Here is a 23,223-nt window from a genome sequence, read left to right on the forward strand (position 1 = left end):
TTTACTAGTGTGTGTAGTAAGTATGTGAGGAAGTGTTTGTTTCTCAGTCGTGCCCAACTCTTCGCGACCCCATGGACCGCAGCCTACCAGGCTCCCCTGTCCATGAGATTTTCCAGGCAAGGATACTGGAGTGGGTTGCCATTTCTCTCTCGAGGGGATCTTCCCAACCCAGGGATCGAACCCGGGTCTCCTGCACTGCAGGCAGATTCTTTACCGACTGAGCTATAAGGGACGCCCACTAGCGGGTGTGATGAGTGCAACTGTGCGGTACGTCGCGCATTCTTTGGCATTGCCTTTCTTTGAGGCTGCAATGCAAACTGGCCTACCCTGCCTGCCTGTGCACTATGAGCTACTTCAAGACGGGTATACCCAGCACCGGAACCTGGATGCCAACCTGCAGGTGCGGGACAGGACCCCCACACACACCTCCTGTACTCAAACCGAGAGGACCTTTTTGAAAGGGGACTGGACCAGCCCCAGTAAACGGTCTGACTGCCCAGTCTCTAGGGCTATAGCTGCTCAGTGCACAGCCAGAGCGGTGAGCACTGGGGAGGAGTTGGGGACCAGGAGGTCTATCCTGCCCCAGGCCTCGGAGGACAGGTGGAAGCACCGGAGCCTCTCCGGTGATCACAGAAGGACAACCCACTCCCCTTACGAGGAACGCAGCAAGACCAAGGGTGGTGTGCAGCCTGCAGACCGAGGCTCTGACCGCACCCCCGAGCACAGCCACAAGGAAGATCATTCCAGTGAAGGGACCAAGGAATCCGGCAGCAACTCCCTCAGCAACTGCAGACACGGGGCGGAGGAGCAGAGCCGCTACCCCTACCACGACTACCGACTCTTCCCACAGGGAAGAAGATGCGAGAGAGCAAGCCTAGTCTTCGGACCACTGAGGCCGAGCTCAAGCCTCTGGAAGAGCCAGAAGACGAGACCAGAAAGCTCAAGAATCCTTCAGAGGATGCCCAGATGCCGTAGCTGGGTTGGAACAGGCTTCTGGTGTTGAAAAACAGCTGCTCCGCAACATCAATGCACATGCTACACGGAGATCGGGGGGTGATCAGCAGTCCTCAAAAGATCACACTTCCAGGAGTAAGCTGACCCAGCTGAAGATTACCCACCGCCTTCGCCTGGACCGGCCCAAGGTGGGGGAAGTCACACGACGCATCACGCACGGGAGACCCAATGGCTACTCAGTGCTCCTGGCCACGCAAGCGAACCCCGGTGGGCCACTGAGGAGATGCCCACCATGGAGCCCGGCCTACAGAGGCGGCTTCTCAGGAACCTGTTAACCTACTTGAAACAGAATCAGGCTGCAGCGGTGATCAACCTGCCAGTGGGTGGGTCTAAGGGCAGAGACAGCACGGGCATGCTCTACTACGCCTTCCAACCTGTGACTCTTCACAGCAGTACCTCCCGTCAGCACTGAGGACACTGGGCGTGCTAGAGGAAGAACACATAGTGAGAGGTATAGTAAGACAGGCAGCCTAGCCCAAACCTGTCCCTTCCAGCCCATCTGTCACTAAAGCAGTTGTTTAAAAATCTGACCACTGCCGCCCTGCAACTGCACCCCACCCCATGTTACACCTGAGATGTGTATTCTCTGCTGGGTTATTCTGGTTCATCTCCCAGGGACCAAAGTCCTGTTCCCCCACCAAAACTAAGGTCTTCAGTTCAGTCGCTCAGTCGTGTCCGACTCTTTGCGACCCCATGGCCTGCAGCATGCCAGGCCTCCGTGTCCATCACCGACTCCCGGAGGTTACTCACACTTAGGTCCAATGAGTCGGTGATGCCATCCCACCATCTCATCCTCTGTGGTCCTCTTCTTCTCCCGCCTTCATTCTTTCCCAGCATCAGGTTCTTTTCCAATGAGTCAGCTCTTTGTATAAGGTGGCCAAAGTATTGGAGTTTCAGCTTCAACATCAGTCCTTCCAACGAACACTCAGGACTTATATCCTTTAGGATGGACTGGCTGGATCTCCTTGCAGTTCAAGGGACTCTCAAGAATCTTCTCCAGCAACACAGTTCAAAAGCATGAGTTCTTCAGTGCTCAGCTTTCTTTATAGTCCAACTCTCACATCCATATGTGACTACTGGAAAAACCACAGCCTTGACTAGACATACCTTTGTTGGCAAAGTAATGTGTCTGCTTTTTAATATGCTCTCTAGGTTGGTTATAACTTTCCTTCCACATAGTAAGTGTGTTTTAATTTCATGGCTGCAGTCACGATCTGCCGTGTTTTTCGAGCCCCCCAAAATAAAATCAGCCACTGTTTCCCCACCTATTTTCCATGAAGTGATGGGACCAGATGCCATGATCTTAAGTTTTCTGAATGTTGAGCTTCAAGCCAACTTTTTCACTCTCTTTCACTTTCATCAAGAGGGTCTCTTAGTTTTTCTTCGCTTTCTGCCATAAGGTTAGTCTTATCTGCGTAGCTGAGTTTATTGATCTTTTTCCCGGCAATCTTGATTTCAGCTTGTAATTCATCCAGCACAGCGTTTGTCATGATGTACTCTGCATTTAAGTTAAATAATCAGGGTGACCATATACAGCCTTGACATACTGTTTTCCTAATTTTGAACGAGTCCATTGGTCCATGTCCGGTTCTAAGTATTGCTTCCGGCTTGCATACACATTTCTCAGGAAACAGGTAAAGTGGTCTGGTATTCCCATCTCTTTCAGAATTCTTCCATTTACTGCGATCGCCACAGTCAAAGGCTTTGGCCTAATCAATAAAGCAGGAGGAGATATTCTTCTGGAACTCTCTTGGTTTTTCGATGATCCAGTGGATGTTGGCAATTTGATTTCTGGTTCCTCTGTCTTTTCTAAAACCAGCTTGATCATCTGGAATTTCACGGTTCATGGATTGCTGAAGCCTTGCTTGGAGAATTTTGAGCATTACTTTACTAGCATATGAGAGGAGTGCAATTGTGCAGTTGTTTGAGCATCCTTTGGCATTGCCTTTCTTAAGGAGTGCAATGAAAACTGACCTTTTCCAGTCCTGTGGCCACTGCTGACTTTTTCAGAATTGCTGGCCTATTGAGTGTAGCACTATCATAGCATCATCTTTTAGGATTTGAAATAGTTCAACTGGAGTTCCATTACGTTCACTGGCTTTGTTCATAGTGATGCTTCCTAAGGCCCACTTGACTTCACATCCAGGATGTCTGGCTCTATGTGAGTGATCAGACCATCGTCACTATCTGGGAAGTGAAGATCTTTTTTGTAGAGTTCTTCTGTGTATTCTTGCCGCCTCTTCTTAATATCTTCTGCTTCTGTTAGGTCCCTACCATTTCTGTCCTTTATTGAGCCCGTCCTTGCATGCAATGTTCCCTTGGTATCTCTAATTTTCTTGAAGAGATCTCTAGCCTTTCCCATTCTATTGTTTTTCCTTATTTTTTTGCACTGATCACTGAGGAAGGCTTTCTTATCTTTCCTTGCTATTCTTTGGAAGTCTGCATTCAGATGGGCATATCTTTTCTTTTCTCCTTTGCTATTTGCTTCTCTTCTTTTCACAGCTATTTGTAAGGCCTCCTCAGACAGCCATATTGCTTGTTTTGTATTTCTGTTTCTTGGGGATGCTCTTGATCCCTTTCTCCTGTACAATGTCATGATCCTCCATCCATAGTTCATCAGGTGCTCTATCAGATCTAGTCTTTTAAATCTATGTCTCACTTTCACTGTATAATTGAAAGGGATTTGATTTAGGTCATACCTGAATGGTCTTTGTTTTCCCTACTTTCTCCAATTTAAGTCTGATTTTGGCAATAAGGAGTTCATGATCTGAGCCACATTCAGCTTCTGGTCTTGTTTTTGCTGACTGTATAGAGGTTCTCCATCTTTGGCTGCAAAGAATATAATCAATCTGATTTCGGTGTTGACCATCTGGTGATGTCCATGTATAGAGTCTTCTCTTGTGTTGTTGGAAGAGGGTGTTTGCTATGACCAGTGCAATCTCTTGGCAGAACTCTATTAGCCTTTGCCCTGCTTCATTCTGTACTCCAAGGCCAAATTTGCCTGCTACTCTAGGTGTTTCTTGACTTCTACTTTTGCATTCCAGTCCCCTATAATGAAAAGGACACCTTTTTCAGGTATTAATTCTAGAAGATCTTGTAGGTCTTCACAGAACTGTTCACCTTCTTTGGCGTTACTGGTAGGGGCATAGACTTGAATTACTGTCATACTGAATGGTTTGCCTTGGAAACGAACAGAGATCATTCTGTCGTTTTTGAGATTGCATCCAAGTACTACATTTCGGACTATCCTGTTGACTATGATGGCTACTCCATTTCTTCTAAGGGATTCTTTCCCACAGTAGTAGATATAATGGTCATCTGAGTTAAATTCTGTACCAATGACTATATAACAACAATGTATCCTGGTTGAGGACATGTTTCTCCTTCTTGAGAAACTTCTGACTAATCTTGTCATCTTAAAATGTGTATTATTGGAATGGGTCTGGTAAGATTTTTCTATTTAACCCTGTCATCTTCAAATGTAACTTGTTGGAGTGGGTCTAGTAAGATCTTTCCAACCTTGAGACATTCTGATTTATTCTAAAAACCGATTTAAAAAGTATATCGCTTCCTTGCTAAGACTAGGGCGTTGGGCATTCTCTGTCCCCCTTCTGATGTCTATGTCAGAAGCTTTCTTGTCCCTTTTTCACATTAATAAAACTCTGCTACACAAAAGCTATTGAGTGATCGAGACTGGTCCCTGGATCCAAAGCTAAATCTTCTTCTTCAGATATCACGAATCCGACCTCCTTCACCATAAGGTATCAGTTGTCAGTAAAGCCTTTGTCAGAGAGAAAAAAAAATGACATGAATGAACTTATTTATGAAACAGAAACAGAGTCACAAACAGAGAAAACAAACTATGGTTACCCAAAGGAGAAAGGGGGGTGGGGGTAGGGAAAAATTAGGAGGTTGCAATTAACATATACACATTATCATATCTAAAATTGGTATATACAACAAGGACTTACTGATAAGCACAGGTAATTATACTCAATATTTTTAAATAACCTATAAGAGAGGAGAATCTGAAGAATATATTATATATACACATACATATATAATAACAAAATTTCTGTGCTGTACATCCAAAACTAACATGATATTGTAAATTAACTATACTTCAAATAAAAATAAATTTTCAAAATAAAAGTGTTAAAAAACAAAACAGTTTTAACAAATTCACCCTAGAAGAATGAAAGAAATAAAATATATGCAGCCAGTTTTTCTCTGAAATAATTAAAATATTTTTGCTAAAGGATAGGATTAGTGGTTGGGGATGTGTATATATTTAGTTTTCCCAATTCTTGACTTATCTAGATGAAAATAGTTTCTAGAAGTAAGTTTGTGTGAAGGACATTGGGACAAAGCACATTGTGACATTTAAACCATAAAACAAATGCCAAATTTAGCAGAATATCTGGGTGCTGCTAAACATATGTGTATTTTACGACTGGATTTTTTTCACACAGGTGTTTTATCAACATATTAACCTACTCATCATAATGTACTAAGATGCAAGATTGCCATAACGGCCTAATTATTTAAAGTGCTTTTTCAGTTCAGCTCAGTCGCGTCTGACTCTTTGTGACCCCATAAATCACAGCACGCCAGGCCTCCCTCTCCATCACCAACTCCCGGAGTCTACCCAAACCCATGTCCATTGAGTCGATGATGCCATCCAGCCATCTCATCCTCTGTCGTCCCCTTCTCCTCCTGCCCCCAATCCTTCCCAGCATTAGGGTCTTTTCTAATGAGTCAACTCTTCACATCAGGTGGCCAAGTATTGGAGTTTCAGCTTCAACATCAGTCCTTCCAATGAACACCCAGGACTGATGTCCTTTAGGATGGACTGGTTGGATCTCCTTGCAGACCAAGGGACTCTGAAGAGTCTTCTTCAACACCACAGTTCAAAAGCATCAGTTCTTTGGCGCTCAGCTTTCTTCACCGTCCAATTCTCACATCCATACATGACTACTGGAAAAACCATAGCCTTGACTAGACAGACCTTTGTTGGCAAAGTAACGTCTCTGCTTTTAAATATGCTATCTAGGTTGGTCATAACCTTCCTTTCAAGGAGTAAGCATCTTTTAATTTCATGGCTGCAATCACCATCAGTAGTGATTTGGGAGCCCAAAAATATAAAGTCTGACACTGTTTCCACTGTTTTCCCATCTATCTGCCATGAAGTGATGGGACCAGATGCCATGATCTTAGTTTTCTGAATGTTGAGCCTTAAGCCAACTTTTTCACTGTCCTCTTTCACTTTCATCAAGAGGCTCTTTAGTTCTTCTTCGCTTTCTGCCATAAAGGTGGTGTCATCTGCATATCTGAGGTTATTGATGTTTCTCCCAGCAATCTTGATTCCAGCTTGGCAAAGCAGTCTCAGCTTTTTAATATGCTGTCTAGGTTGGTCGTAGCTTTTCTTATGCTTATAATAAGAACTGTATTATTACCTCATCACACAGTTGCAGGGACAGAGGGTCAGAACAATTAAGTAATTTATTTAAGGTCAGAGTCAGTAATCTCAAAAAGCCAGGATTTTAAGTCAGTATTATCTTTGGTTAGTACTATATTGAAGCAAATGTCCAAGGGAGGTAATCTAGCATGTTACTGAACAGTACTGGCTCTAGAGCCACACTGACAGAATCTGAATCCAAACTATCAAATACTGACTGTATAATCTTGGACAAGCTTTTGGGGCCTCAGTTTCTTCATCTGTAAAATGGGGATGATAACAGTAGTACCTATCCCAGAATTTTGAGGATTAAAAGAGTTAATACATAAACTAGGTGCTTGCTAAGCTGCTGCTGCTAAGTCGCTTCAGTCGTGTCCGACTCTGTGCGACCCCATAGATGGCAGCCCACCAGGCTCCCCCGTCCCTGGGATTCTCCAGGCAAGAACACTGGAGTGGGTTGCCATTTCCTTCTCCAGTGCATGAAAGTGAAAAGTGAAAGTGAAGTCACTCAGTCGTGTCTGACTCTTCGCGACCCCATACATGGACTGCAGCCTACCAGGCTCCTCCGTCCATGGGATTTTCCAGGCAAGAGTACTGGAGTGGGTTGCCACTGCCTTCTCCAAAACTAGGTGCTTGGTAAGGGATAAATAAATGCTAGGCAGTATTAAGTGAGTTTAAATGAAGATGATAAACTCCAATCATTCACTGGTTAGATGATAAGGAAGAAATCAGCCTCCATATTGACAACATTATATGCCAGTATTTAGAGAAAGTTCAAGTCTTGACTAGAAATAGAGAACATTTCACACTCCTAGACAAATACTAGATTTCATTTCAGAGTTTACACTATTTCCCCAGACCTATATTGTTTCCTACTTCAAATGCAATTATCATCAGCATTCCTTTCAAATGGTCTTTTTAAAATTTGCTAATTTATGACTATGAGGTGTCCCCTCCCCTTCTCAGGAAGAACATTGGCAACCAAACCAATTAAGTGACTATAATGAATGAAGCATATTGGACTCCTATCTTCAGGAAATCTACTTGCAGTGCCTTCTCAGTTTTACCTCATATGAGGGAAGATCACCTTGTAACAAGTTTTTCAATCACTGTCCTCAAGTTGACCTCTGATTACTTTTAAGTATTCATGGTGAGGAGAAGGAGTTTTCCAAGTCTAGATAAAAGTCTCTAAGAACACTCAACTCCTGTTTAATCACTAAATCACAGTAAGGTGTTTGTGGGCAATGAATAGTAAAGAAACAGGTGTCAAGATTTCTAATATTATATTTAAATTATTCAAGAACAGTTAAATTGTACATTCCTAGTGACTAAGTAACCCTAAGGTTTGTTTACGGAAATACTTTGGACAGTGAGCACATAGCATGTCTACCACAGAACCTGAGATTTGGAACCTGTGAAATATTTTATCTGTTATTCTTTTTTTAAATTCAAAAGATTATCTTCACTTTACAATGGCAAAGGCTGAAGGTAAAAGAGGCTATGAGTGGTGTATCTGGTTAATATTACTACTAAAGATTATATTGAATATGGTACCCAATGTTCAAGTTACTACTGCTACATTAAAGATCACCTTAAAACTTAATGGTTTAAAATAACAAAAATCATTTCACTCTCTCTCACGAGTTTTTGTGAACCAGGAATTTCAGGAAGGGCTCAGCTGGGTGGTTCAGGGTGAGAGTCTACATGTGACTGCTGTCAGACGGTAACTGGAGCAGGAACTGCAGAGGTACTGAAGCAGCAAATGGTTGACTTGGCATTCTTGTCCCTTCAAGTAGCCTCAGGGCCTCTCCACGTGTCCTCTCCATTTGGCCTTCCTCATGGTGCTACATGAGGCCCTCGAGACACTTGGAGTGCTTACATGGTGACTCCAATCAAGTATTCAAAAGAACCAGGTAGACACTGTGTCACTTTTCATGACCTAGCCTCAGAAGTCACATTGCATCACTGGAGTTATAAGTGATGTAGTTATAAGCTCACCCAGATTGAAGGAGAGGCAACATAAATCTCACTTCTCCAATGGAGAATTGTCGACATGACTTTGTAACACTACGTGGGATGGAAGATATTGTTGTAGTTATCTTTGGAAAATACAATCTCTCACACTTGGCACTGATAGTTCTTTATATGTTGTTGATTTGTGCATCATATTTAAACAAAATGTTTTTTGATGTCTTGATAATGTTTTCATAGAAAAGGTATCATCCAGGGTGCTCGGGGCTGGTGCACCGGGATGACCCAGAGGGATGGGATGAGGAAGGAGGTGGAAAGGGGGTTCTGGAAGGGGAAAACATGTACACCCATGGAGGATTCATGTCAATGTATGGCAAAACAAATACAATATTGTAAAGTTAAAAAAAATAAATAAGAAAAGGTATCGTTAAATGGGTAAATAAGCTTTCCTGCATTCATCCCGGACAATAGAAAAATCTGTTTAGATTAGGAAGACATAGTTAAAGAGCCACCATTAACAACTCTCCAAACTCTTTTGGTCATGGAATCCTTTTTATGTAACACTTCTGTCAACATTTCCTGAAACAGTATTCCATGGAATACAGTTTGAAAATTCTGCCGTGAACCAACAATAACAAATTTTTCTAAAGATTTATCATTTTCATAATTACAAGTGACCCATTTTATTTTTTTGATAAGAAGGACATGGAAATTTATTAGGTAAGGCATGTTCAATAGATTACAGTATCCTGCATTTCTCATCAGTGTACCTATACATTTAATCTTTATCACCTATTTCCAATTTCCTGTCAAGTTGATCTATATAATCAGAATTCCTTATTATGTTTATGTTACCCAGGAATCCACCAAATGGAAAATTAGAGGTATCTTATCTCTGGCTATAATTTGTAAGTAAATGGTTGCTGGCATTATAACATTATTTAAAATCTTAACCATGGGGAAAAAGAGTTGTTCTTGAACTACCGCAATAGAAGTACATTAAGAAACGTAATCTCCAAAAAAAAAAAAAAAGCATAATTTCAAGCAGTAAAAAAGCTTAAGTTACTTAGTATTTTTGGTGTATTATAGTTTTTTTTTTCCTCTTATGGATATCTGGTTTTTCCAGGTTTTTTTGTTTGTTTAATTGGAGGCTAATTACTTTATAATATTGTAGTGGTTTTGCCATACATTGACATGAACCAGCCATGGGTTTACATGTGTTCCCCATCCTGAGCCCCCCTCCCACCTCCCTCCCCATCCCATCCCTCTGGGTCATCCCAGTGCACCAGCCCTGAGCACCCTGTCTCATGCATCAAATCTGGACTGGCAATTTGTTTCACATATGATAATATACATGTTTCAATGCTATTCTCTCAGATCATCCCACCTTTGCCTTCTCCCAGAGTCCAAAAGACTGTTCTATACATCTGTGTCTCTTTTGCTGTCTCGCATATAGGGTTATCATTACCATCTTTCTAAATTCCATATATATGTGTTAGTATACTGTATCGGTGTTTTTCTTTCTGGCTTACTTCACTCTGTATAATAGGCTCCAGTTTCATCCACCTCATTAGAACTGATTCAAATGTGTTGTGTTTAATGGCTGAGTAATATTCCATTGTGTATATGTACCACTGCTTTCTTATCGCTTCGTCTGCTGATGGACATCTAGGTTGCTTCCATGTCCTGGCTATTAGAAACAGTGCTGCGATGAACACTGGGGTACATGTGTCTCTTTCAATTCTGGTTTCCTCAGTGTGTATGCCCAGCAGTGGGATTGCTGGGTCATAGGGCAGTTCAAGTTTTTTAAGCAATCTCCACACTGTCTCCATAGTGGCTGTACTAGTTTGCATTCCCACCAACAGTGTAAGAAGGTTCCCTTTTCTCCACACCCTCTCCAGCATTATTGTTTGTAGATTTTGGATAGCAGCCATTCTGACTGGCGTGAGATGGTACCTCATTGTGGTTTTGATTTGCATTTCTCTGATAATGAGTGATGTTGAGCATCTTTTCATGTGTTTGTTAGCCATCTGTATGTCTTTTTTGGAGAAACGTCTGTCTAGTTCTTTGGCCCATTTTTTGATTGGGTCATTTATTTTTCTGGAATTGAGCTGCAGGAGTTGCTTGTATATTTTTGAGTTTAATTCTTTGTCAGTTGCTTTATTTACTATTATTTTCTCCCATTCTGAAGGCTGTCTTTTCACCTTGCTTATAGTTTCCTTCATTGTGCAAAAAGCTTTTAAGTTTAATTACGTCCCATTTGTTTATTTTTGCTTTTATTTCCATTACTGTGGGAGGTGGGTCATAGAGGATCCTGCTCTGGTTTATGTCGGAAAGTGTTTTGCCTATGTTTTCCTCTAGGAGTTTTCTAGTTTCTGGGCTTACATTTAGATCTTTAATCCATTTTGAGTTTATTTTTGTGTACAGTGTTAGAAAGTGTTCTAGTTTCATTCTTTTACAAGTGGTTGACCAGTTTTCCCAGCACCAACAAGTGACCCATTTTAATAGTGTCAACATGTCTGCTAACACATCTCTAGTCAAAAATTACAAGAAATGCTATTTCTTATGTCAGCATTATATGTAGATATGTTCCTTCATTTTTGTTGAGATTCATTTTTGGATGCTATATTTGCCATTGATAAAAGGACTTCCTAATTGAATCTCATATCTTTAATATTAAACATGGTTTAGCACATGGTATCAATTGACATTTCCAGTGAAGAAAAAAAGAAATGAAGATTCATTGCTAAACATTTAAGAAGAAATTCATGTGTACATAATTCATTCTACTTCACTCCATTTCATAAATGATGGGCATATCCCCCATCATCCAAAACCTTGGAAATTGTTTTATAATAACTTAGCCTTAGGGTATAGATCACAACACTTAAAAGAAAGCATGAGGGTACATCATTTACTATTCTAGACCAAGTTTAGCTAGAGAATAATTTTAAATGTTTTAATTGTTATCCACAATGTATTTTTGTTCAATTAGAGTTTTAAATGAGAGCCAAGAGCAACGGTGACCTTTAAATATTCTATTCATTTTAAGACTGAAGTAGATGATTTTAAACCAATTAATTGTAAGCATTATAAGTAAATGAGTTATTAGCATTCATGAATTCTATAACAGCCAATTTGTTCCTGTTCCGAAACCTCTGAAGTACCTATCTCATAATTTCTTGGAAATGTAACCATAGGAACTAAGTGGTTGCCAACATAAACCTTTATGATTAATGTTAGGTAAGTTTTCACCTTTTTGAATAATTTTTAAATGTATACAGAACCCAGGTAATATACCTCTAGGACTATAGTTTTGTTCAAAGTTAAGTTGTCTTACAGTTCTCCAATCTCTAGGATTCATTTATTCAAAAGCATACACAAGTACTTGCTTTGTGCCAGGTACTATGTTACATACCATGAGGGATAAAACAAGAACCAAACACTGTCGTTACCATGTAGGAGCTTAAAATGTAGGAGGAGAGGTACAACGTTTACCCAGGTTTGTGTGCAATCAACCAGAATGTATAAAGTATCATAAGAGAAATAAACCAAGTTATTTCCTTATAGTTTTTACACAACCAGTATTGCCTAATACCTCTTATCCTATAAGAGGCTATGAAAAATGAAAACAACAAAACTCTACCTTTGATCTATAGTCCTGGCAATATATGTAAATCTATAAAATGGACTAAGGCTTTGATCAAGTAAAGCTCATCATTTCTCCCATCAATTTTCAAATGCCTGAGAACTCCATTCCTCTCTACCTCCTTTCCTCCCTTCCCCTAACCCCAACTATACTCTTCCCTTGGGAAATCTGTATCTACAACTATATTGTCTACATCTATCTCCACATCCCAACAGAGGAGTATGGCATATTTACATATAAAATTTGTATAAATACATATATTTAGTATACTAAAAAGAAACAGGTATTTATCCTAAGGGAGGTGTATGGTATATATTTATATATGGGAAAGAAGCAAAGAAGGCAAGTAGAAGAGGCAAAAAGAAAAGAAAGGGAATGAGTCTACTGTCTTTTTACAATCAGGGAACTGAATGCTATTCCACAGAAGATCCTGAGAATTCTTTCTTATTAACCACTACTACTACCTAGGACATGACTCCATAATCTCCATTATTTAACCAAGTCAGTCGAAGCAACAGACTGGTCATTAACGTTAATGTAATGGTTTTAATTATGTTAATAATACTTGTCCATATAAAGGACTAGTTATCAAAAACAAAAAGACAACCTACATAATGGGAGAAAATATTTGCAAACAATGAGACCAAATAAGGGTTTCATTCCTAAAATATACAAACAGCTCATACAACTCAAGAACAAAAAACAACCCAATCAAAAAATGGGCAGAAAACCTAAATAGACATTTGTCTAAAAGAAGAAATACAAATAGATAAAGAAAATATGGTACAAAAGACAACTCTCAGAATCTGGGAAAATATTTACAAATGAAGCAACCAACAAGGGATCAATCTCCAAAATATACAAACAGCTCATGCAGCTTAAAATCAAAAAACCAAATGACCCAATCAAAAAGTGGGTGGAGGATCTAATTAGACATTTCTCCAAAGAAGATGGACACATAGATGGCCAACAAACACATGAAAAGATGCTCAAAATCACTAATCATTAGAGAAATGCAAATCAAAACTACAATGAAGTATCACCTCACACCAGTCAGAATGGCCATAATCAAAAAATATACAAACAATAAATGCTCAAGAGGGTTTGGAGAAAAAGGAACCCTCCTACACTGTTGATAGGAGTGTAAATAGCTACAGCCACTATGGAGGTTCCTTATAAAACTAAAAATAGAATGACCATATGACCCAGTAATCCCACTCCTGGGTGTATACCTGGAGAAAATCATTAACTCAAAAAGATACATGCACCTTAATGTTCATTGCAGCACTATTTACAATAGCCAGGACATGGAAACAACTTAAATGTCCATCAACAGAGGAATGGATAAAGAAGATATGATACGTATATACAAAAGAATATTACTCAGCAATACAAAAGAACAAAATAATGCCATTGCAGCAACATGGATGTACCCAGAGACTGCCATATTGAGTGAAGTAAGTCAGACACAGAAGGACAAATATATTGCTTATATGTGGAATCTTAAAAAAAAATAAGGTGCAAATGAACTTATTTACAAAACAGAAGAAGAGTCAGAGATATAGAAAACAAACTTATGGCTACCAGGGGATGGGGGGAGCAATAAACTGGGAGATTGTGATGGACATATACACACAATTATATATAAATTAGATAACTAATAAGAACCTGTATAGCATAGGGAACTCTGCTCAATACTCTGTAATGGATCTAAAAAAAAGAGTGGATATATGTATATGTATACTGATTTACTTTGCTGTACATCTGAAACTAACACAACACTGAATCAATTATATGCTGATAAAAATTTTTTAAAAATAGGGACTTCCCTGGTGGTCCAGTGGTTAAGACTCCAAACTCCCAAGGCAGGTAGGGGGGGTATGTTTGATTCCTGGTCCAAGAACTAAGACCCCACATGCTGCACACAGTGTGGCCGATAAATAAAGAAAAGAAAGAAGGAAAGACGTCATCATTAAAAAAAAAAAAAAGATGTGTTACATATATAAGCTTCCCAGGTGGTGTGGTAAAGAATCGTCTGCAATGCAGGAGATGAGAGTTCGATTCCTAGGTTGGGAAGATCTCTTGGAGAAAGAAATAACAACCCACTCCAGTATTCTTGCCTGGGGAATCCTATGGACAGAGGGGAGCTTGGCGGGGTTGAAAAAGAAGTCAGACATGACTTAGCAACACAACAATAACAAAACAGAAACACACTCATGGACAGAGAGAACAGACTGGTGGTTGCCAAGGGGAGGAGGTTAGGGGAAGGATGGAGGAGGAGGTTGGGGTTAGCAGATGTAAGCTATTATATATGGAATGGATAAACAACAAGGTGCTTTTGTACAGCACAGAGAACTAGATTCAGTATCTTACGATAAAGCATAATGGAAAAGAATATTTTACAAAGAATGCATATATATATATATATACACACGTATGCATAACTGAATCACTTTGCTGTACAGCAGAAATTAACACAACATTGTAAATCTACTAATTTAAAAAGAAAAAAAAAAGGACTAGTTATCCAAAACACTGACTCAATCATGCTGTTCTACTTCTGCCAGATAAACATAGTCTTGGTATATCTCTAAACCTCTAGGTGTTGGAGTTAAACTGCAGCACTTTTAGAGGAGAAGTGCTGGTCACTCAGTTGTGCCCGACAATACACTGGTGTAACAGACTTTGCTAGTTCTTCCATGGTGTTGGCAGGACAGAGTTAATTCACATTGCATTTCCTGCAGTTGAATGTATGTGTTTTGAATCACTTTTTCCCTTAACTTTCATGATAACATAAGAGAGGTGCTCCTTGGAAAAGATAAAATGAAAATAAATAAAACACAAGGATCACAGAAGAGAATAAAGAGCAGCATTTTGTATGATTTGAAACTGTGTATTTAAGGAAATATGCTAATTTTCTGACAAAATGCTAATACTATTAAAATATGGTGCTTAAATTTATTCATAGTCAACAGAAAAATTTAGAATTTCTAGAGATATAAAACAAAAACGTGACAGCTTCATTAAATCCACTAGGAAAAAAAATGTACCCAACTCATATCAACCAACTCTTCTCAAGTTCTGAGGGTCGATGTGAAACAGAGCAGGACCATTTGGCCCCTGCCCCCCAACCATGTCCTATGCCTGCCTTTTGCCTGTGGAAAACTTTAGTCAAATAGTAAGTTTAATCAGAGAAGTGAGAAATGTGGAACAAAGGGAAACAGTCTAAGGAGACTAAATAATAATAATGTAGTCATTAAGCACAGTCAAGGACCTTTAGTTCTTTCTCAAGGGCTGTAAATAATATTCTGAGCCATATCCTGTGAGCTGCCTTATAGATACTGAAATACCAGGTGGAGAATTTCGGAGAAGGCAATGGCACCCCACTCCAGTACTCTTGCCTGGAAAATCCCATGGACGGAGGAGTCTGGTAGGCTGCAGTCCATGGGGTCTCTATGAGTCAGACACGACTGAGCGACTTCACTTTCACTTGTATGCATTGGAGAAGGAAATGGCAACCCACTCCAGTGTTCTTGCCTGGAGAATCCCAGGGACGGGGGAGCCTGGTGGGCTGCCGTCTATGGGGTCGCACAGAGTCGGACACGACTGAAGCAACTTAGCAGCAGCAGCAGCAGGTGGAGCATTTAACTACATGATGACCAGACTGTACCCAGGACTTGAGCTGCCACAATTCCAAGAACTGACTGAGAAGGAATGGAACAAGTGCACCCCGGAACTGAAGACTAACTATACCTAAAACAACCAAGATGATGCTAGTCAGACCACTGATGACCAATTGAAGATGACTGTTAGAGATGACTGTGTTGTCTCTGCATGTAACTCCCACCTCACTCTGTCTATAAATGCTCTCACCCACTGCTTGTCAGCAGGGGGACTCGGCCTTTGGACAGATGTCCGCCACCCTCCCTTCCCCCAGCTGCCAGTATCTAAAATAAAGCAAACTTTCCTTTCCACCAACCTGGGCTATTTACTGGCTTTTGAGCAGCCAGAGCTGGACCCGCCACATATACCTTTCGGTAACAAAAGCATGTGGATTTTGGAGTTGTGTTGCTTTGTAGATGATACTAGCTTATTTCTAAATATAAACATTGGACCAAACAGAGACGAGGCAAACACGAAAGAGGTAAGGAACCAGCAGAATCAACAATCCATAAAGAAAAAGGAAAGGACAATTCTTGTGAAACAGAAGTATTAAATGGGTAATGGCAGGAGGTTAAGAAGTGGTGCTAGGGATTGAAAGAGCCTATGATAAAAGGAAGAATACATCCTATAAATTACCAGAGTATACGATATATTTTATCAAGCTCTGAATTTGAGATACTGTAAAATTCTGATATTTCTTTATCAAGGTTCCATTTAGCAGGATGTATTTCCCCCTCCTGATGAAAGTGAAAGAGGAGAGTGAAAAAGTTGGCTTAAAGCTCAACGTTCAGAAAACTAAGATCATGGCATCTGGTCCCATCACTTCGTGGGAAATAGATGGGGAAACAGTGGAAAAAGTGTCACAGTGTCAGACTTTATTTTTTGGGGCTCCAAAATCACTGCTGATGGTGATTGCAGCCATGAAATTAAAAGACGCTTACTCCTTGGAAGGAAGTTATGGCCGACCTAGATAGCATATTTAAAAGCAGAGACATTACTTTGCCAACAAAAGTCCGTCTAGTCAAGGCTATGGTTTTTCCAGTGGTCATGTATGGATGTGAGAGTTGGACGGTGAAGAAAGCTGAGCGCTGCAGAATTGATGCTTTTGAACTGCGGTGTTGGAGAAGACTCTTGAGAGTCCCTTGGACTGCAAGGAGATCCAATCAATCCATCCTAAAAGAGATCAATCCTGGGTGTTCATTGGAAGGACTGATGTTGAAGCTGAAACTCCAATACTTTGGCCACCTCATGTGAAGAGTTGACTCACTGGAAAAGACCCTAATGCTGGGTAGGATTGGGGGTGGGAGGAGAAGGGGACGACAGAGGATGAGATAGTTGGATGGCATCACCGACTCGATGGACATGGGTTTGGGTAGACTCCGGGAGTTGGTGATGGACAGAGAGGCCTGGCGTGCTGCAATTCATGGGGTTGCAAAGAGTCGGACGCGACTGAGCAACTGAACTGAACTGATTTCCCCCTCGCAAAACCTAATTAGCTCATTTGCTAAACGCTATAGTTCTTTAGATTTCCACACGGAGACTTTCAGGGAATCCAGGGAGGGAGAGGCCTAAATATTCTTTAATGGGTTTTGCTTCTCCAAACACCGCATCTCTCACTGCCATTGACTTTGATATTGGTTCAAATAGTCCTGTAGTGTTAGCCCTTCTACTGATTTAATCAATGCATAGAACTAGTGAGGTTTTCCTTAAAGGGGTTTGAGCTATTCTTCACGTGAGACATGAAATGCTCTCTCTCTCTCTCTCTGACAAGGCGAGCACCATTCTGTGCTCTCTGACCTGGAGTGAGATTAGTGTCAGTACAGAAGCTGGGACTTCTTAGGTGTTCCTTTTTAGATGAGATTTCAGAGAGCAGGTGAACCCGATATACACTGAAAGCGTTCACATCATCCTTTAAAATGAGCCAGAAAACCTGTTCCCAAAGTTTGAGAATTCATCGAAGTTTACCATGTTGCTGCTCCAGGGAGCGCCCTGAAATGGCAGAATATAGTCAATGCTCATCAACTAGCTAAGGTCTGACATTGGCTTCAGAATGACTAATGCTCAAAGAAAACCCAAAATATCAGGCTTCCTTTGCCTCCTCCTTTCTCCATCTGGAGTTTGCAGTGATTTCCCAGATCAGGCTAAGCATAAGCAACATATAGAAGCCACAATAAGCCCTAAGGCTGCTTTCTTGCAGCAAAAGCCTTACATTCACAACCAAACACTTTTTATTCCTAGTTCAAGCACACCTGCCCAAAATAGCCTTAAAGGTGACTAAGAAAATGACTCAGATGAAGGGTATCTAGAAACAATTAGACGTCAGAAATTTTGAGCCTTGGTTGAATGCCTTATTGATTAAGAATAGATTGATTTTGAACTTCCTGGTGGTCCAGTGGTAAAGAATCTGCCTGCCAATACAGGGGACACAGGTTCCATCCCTGGTCTGGGAAGATTCCACAGGCCAAGGAGCAACTAAGCCCGTGAACCCCAGCTACTGAGCCCGCAGTGTAGAACTTGCGCTCCACAACTGTTGAGCCTGTGTGCTGCAACTACTGAACCCTTGCTCTAGAGCCTGTGCTCCATAACAAGAGAAGCCACTGCAATGAGAAGCCCACACGTTGCAACTAGAGAGTAGCCCCCACTCGCCCCTACTAGAGAAAGCCCGCATGCAGCAGCAAAGACCCAGCACAGCCAAAAAATATAAATAAAATTTTAAAAAAGGAATAAATTGGTTTTAGTAACCCCCAATTGTAGCAATGTCTTTTTATTTTTATTTAATAAATTTAAATAAATAAAAAACTTAATAAAATTTTAAATAAAAACACTTCTTATATTAGGACAGTTCTAGAGCTACAGAATTATTAGTGCTTGTACAAAGTTCTTGAGTACCACCTCCCACAGTTTTATCTATTTTAACATCTTACATTACTAAGGTATATATGCCACAATTGCGAACCAATACTGATACATTATTATTAACTAAAGTTCATACTTTAAAGAGATTTTCTTAGTTTCTACCTACTGTTCTTTTTCTGTTCCAGATTCCATGTTGCATTGAGTTGACATGCCTCCTTAGGCTCTCTTGGCTACGACAGTTTCTCAGACTTTCTTTGTTTTTGAAGATCTTTGTTCCCAAACGTAAGTTCGTTGCCCTATGCGCAAGCACAGAGAGGTCAAACAAGCCAAAACATTGGAGAGGTGTGGAGGAGGGAGAGGTTTATTGCGGGGGGGGGGGCAAGCAAGGTGAGTGACTGGCTCATGTCTCCCAAAACTTCAAGCTCTGCGAAGGGTTTCAGCAAAGCATTTTTAAAAACCAGGTGAGGGAGAGGCATCACATGTTAAGTGATCAGCTTGTGCACAATTCTCTGATTGGCTGACAGTGAGGTAATAGGGCAGTGTCACAGAGGTTAACATTATCAGTCCTCAGGTGCCTTGTAGGTCTGTGTGCTGCATGCCTCTGATCATCAAGTAGTTAATTTCTTCCATCTGGTGGGAGTTTTTAGCATCTGAAAAGTTCAGGAAATATACATGAGATCCTATTATCTATGTACTTTAGAGAGAAGCTACAGCAGAGGATATGGGGGTGGAGAGGTCTCTCCCAGGAAGGCCCCATAGGGTTCTGTTCAGTTACACTTTGACACTTTTGAAAAGTACTGACCAGGTGTTTCATAGGACGTCTCTTAGTTGGTGTTTATCTGATGTTTTTTTCCTGATTAGACTGAGGTTTGGGGCTTTAGGGAGGAAGATCACAGAGGTAAACCATTCTCATCACATCAGATCACATCAAGGGTTCATGCTCTCCACATGTCTTGTCACTGGTGATGTTAACCTTGATCACCTGGCTGAGGTAGTGTTTGTCAGGCTTCTCCACTATAAAGTTACTGTTTCATCCCCTTTCCATACTCTACACTTTGGAAGGAAATCGCTATGCACAACCTCCACTGCGTTCCATCTCCTTGAGAACAGAATATGCAGATAAATCTTGCATAAGGAGATTTGTCTATTCACCCCCATTTACTCCTTTTACAATCATTTATTAGTATTAACATAAATTCAGGTATTTATAATTTGTGTTATACTCTAATACTACTTTATTTTGTTTCACAAATTGTTTCAGCTTTGGCTATTCAGAGTTCTTTCAGTTGGCTTCTCTGGCACTTTGACATAGCTCAACTATTGAGAGTTTGTTTTGTTTGAGATTTGCTTTATTTTGGACATTAGAAGATGCTCTGGGGACTTCCCTGGTGGTCCAGTGGCTAAAGCTCTGCGCTCCCAATGCAGGGGGCCCGGATTCAATCCCTTATCAGGGAACTAAATCCCACATGCCGCACCTCAAGATCCTGCATGCCTCAATAAAAGATCGAAGATCCTTTGTGCCACAGTGAAGACCCGGTGCAGCCAAATAAATAAAGTTGCTCTGGCATTGTAAGATGTATACTTCCTGTCACTGTCCTAGAATCAGTCATTTCTCTGAGAATGCTCAGTTCCTTTTCTTGGAAAATAGTATTAGAAAAAGATCCGGGTGTTTGGCATCTTCATTGCTACTGTGGAATCATTTATGTTAGCCCCTCTCGGCTGACAGAGCAAGAAGTTATATACATATCCTAACCCAAATAAACACACATATCTATAAATATTTCTACATGTATCTATCTTTACTTATATTAAGGCAAATGCATGCATGCATGCTAAGTCACGTCAGTCATGTCTGACTCTTTGCAACCCCACGGATTGTAGCCTGCCAGGCTCCTCTGTCCAAGGAATTCTCCAGGCAAGAATACTAGAGTGGATTGCCATGCCCTCCTCCAAGGGATTTTCCCAACCCAGGGATCAAACCAGCATCTCCTGCATTGGCAGGTGGGTTCTTTACCACTAGCGCACCTGGGAAGCCCAAGGCAAATACAAGTTCATACTAATATGTACAACTCTAATAATGTATCACCATATGAATCCTTCTTGCTTATCTGTAACTTCACATTTCAACAAGAAACCACCTACCATGCACTTTCTTAATTGTTCATTTCCAGTATATAGGTATGGTAGTTTCCAAATTGTTAACCCACACCCCCGTGGAAAATGCTTTTATGAAGTAGAATACAGCACTTCTGTACACTTCCTTTTAACTTTAAAGAGTCCACTCATGTCCAAAGTTATTTAGGTCAGCATCTTCTTCCGCCAACCCCTCAGTGAGGTTACTTAATGCATTTTTTACTTAGTTGTATTCTTTTGTTATATTCTGTATTTCATCCTGGGATCCCCTAACTTCCTAACAAACTTTAAAACTGTTGCATACATTAAGGTTCACTCTTTGTACTGTAAAGTTTTATGGGTTTTGACAAACGCAAAATGTCATATACGTACCATTACGGTATCATACGGAATAGTTTAGTGCCCTAAAACATCCCCTCAGTTTTCATTCTAATCCCAAAGAAAGGCAATGCCAAAGAATGCCCAAACTACCACACAATTGCACTCATCTCACATGCTAGTAAAGTAATGCTCAAAATTCTCCAAGCCAGGCTTCAGCAATACGTGAACCGTGAACTTCCAGATGTTCAAGCTGGTTTTGGAAAAGGCAGAGGAACCAGAGATCAAATTGCCAACATCTGATGGATCATCGAAAAAGCAAGCGAGTTCCAGAAAAACATCTATTTCTGCTTTACTGACTATGCCAAATCCTTTGACTGTGTAGATCACAATAAACTGTGGAAAATTCTTCAAGAGATGGGAATACCAGACCACCTGACCTGCCTCTTGAGAAATCTGTATGCAGGTCATGAAGCAACAGTTAGAACTGGACATGGAACAACAGACTGGTTCCAAATAGGAAAAGGAGTACGTCAGGGCTATATATTGTCACCCTGCTTATTTAACTTATATGAAGAGTACATCATGAGAAACGCTGGGCTGGAGGAAGCACAAGCTGGAATCCAGATTGGCAGGAGAAATATCAATAACCTCAGATATGCAGATGACACCACCCTTATGGCAGAAAGTGAAGAACTAAAGAGCCTCTTGATGAAAGTGAAAGAGGAGAGTGAAAAAGTTGGCTTAAAGCTCAACATTCAGAAAACTAAGATCATGGCATCTGGTCCCATCACTTCATGGCAAATAGATGGGAAAACAGTGGAAACAGTGTCAGACTTTATTTTTGGGGGCTCCAAAATCACTGCAGAGTGTGATTGCAGCCATGAAATTAAAATACGCTTATTCCTTGGAAGGAAAGTAATGACCAAACGAGACAGCATATTAAAAAGCAGAGACATTACTTTGCCAACAAAGGTCCATCTAGTCAAGGCTATGGTTTTTCCAGTAGTCATGTATGGATGTGAGAGTTGGACTATAAAGAACGCTGAGCGCCGAAGAACTGATGCTTTTGAACTGTGGTGTTGAAGAAGACTCTTGAGAGTCCCTTGGACTGCAAGGAGATCCAACCAGTCCATCCTAAAGGAGATCAGTCCTGGGTGTTCATTGGAAGGACTGATGTTGAAGCTGAAATTCCAATACTTTGGCCACCTGATGAGAAGAGCTGACTCATTTGAAAAGACCCTCATGCTGGGAAAGATTGAGGGCAGGAGGAGAAGGGGACGACAGAGGATGAGATGGCTGGATGGAATCACCGACTCGATGGACGTGAGTATGAGTAAACTCCGGGAGTTGGTGATGGACAGGGAAGCCTGGTGTGCTGTGGTCCATGGGGTCGCAAAGAGTCAGACACGACTGAGCTACTGAACTGAACTGAACTGTTTCACCTAACACCTTCCCCTATAGGCAATCAGTGATAAGTTTGCTGTCTCTATAGTTTTGCCTTTTTGCAAAATGTCACATAAATGGCATTATATAGTATATACCCCTTTCAAACTGCCCTCTATCACTTAAGAATACATAACATTCATCTATGTCTTATCTTTGGATATATCCCAATTTCTTGATACATCTTCCTATTGAAAAACATCTTTGTGGCTTTTAGTTTTGGGTGATTATTATTATAATAAATCTGCTATAAACATCTGTTCACAGACTTTTTGTGGGCATAAGTTTTCAAATCAAGTGGGAATATATCTAGGAGTATGATTGCTGGGTTGTGTGGTAAGACTATGTTCAGCTTTGTAAGAAACTGCCAAATTATCTTCCAAAGTGGCTATACCAGGGACTTCCCTGGTGGTCCAGCGGTTAAGAATCTGCCTGCCATGGAGGACATGGGTTTGATGCCAGGTCCAGGGAGACCACATTTTATGGAGCAACTAAGCCTGTGTGCCAACTAAAGCCCCAGCGCCCAGAGCCTGTGCTCCGCAACAAGAAAAATCACTGCAATGAGAAGCCTGCACACTGCAAGGAAGATTAGCCTCTGCTCGGTACAACTAGAGAAAGCTGGTACACAGCAACAAAGACTCAGCACAGCCAAAAATAAATAAATAAATTTAAAAAACAACCCAAGTGGCTGTACCATTTTGTACCATTTTGCATC

General features: G+C 40.8%; 1 protein-coding gene and 1 pseudogene across 2 annotated transcripts in view; one reads left to right on the forward strand and one right to left on the reverse strand.

The window, feature by feature from the left end:
• Positions 1 to 250: 250 nt before the first annotated feature.
• On the forward strand, positions 251 to 1,488 carry LOC145535604 (putative RNA-binding protein 15B; annotated as a pseudogene).
• A 1,895-nt stretch (positions 1,489 to 3,383) lies between these two features.
• Positions 3,384 to 23,223, reverse strand: part of LOC145536418 (uncharacterized) — a 96,845-nt gene continuing 77,005 nt past the window's right edge. Inside the window, exons 4-5 of one of the 2 annotated variants that reach the window (XM_081565766.1) lie at positions 18,778 to 18,907; positions 3,384 to 4,795 (exon numbers count right to left, since the gene is read on the reverse strand). The gene's annotated coding sequence lies outside the window, so the exon portion shown is untranslated. The remainder of the gene's footprint in view (positions 4,796 to 18,777; positions 18,908 to 23,223) is intronic. The other variant, XM_081565767.1, reaches the window with a different exon arrangement.

The sequence above is a fragment of the Giraffa tippelskirchi genome, chromosome X (genome assembly GCF_054371585.1).
Source record: "Giraffa tippelskirchi isolate mGirTip1 chromosome X, T2T-mGirTip1v1.2.pri, whole genome shotgun sequence".
NCBI classification, from domain to species: Eukaryota; Metazoa; Chordata; class Mammalia; order Artiodactyla; family Giraffidae; genus Giraffa; species Giraffa tippelskirchi.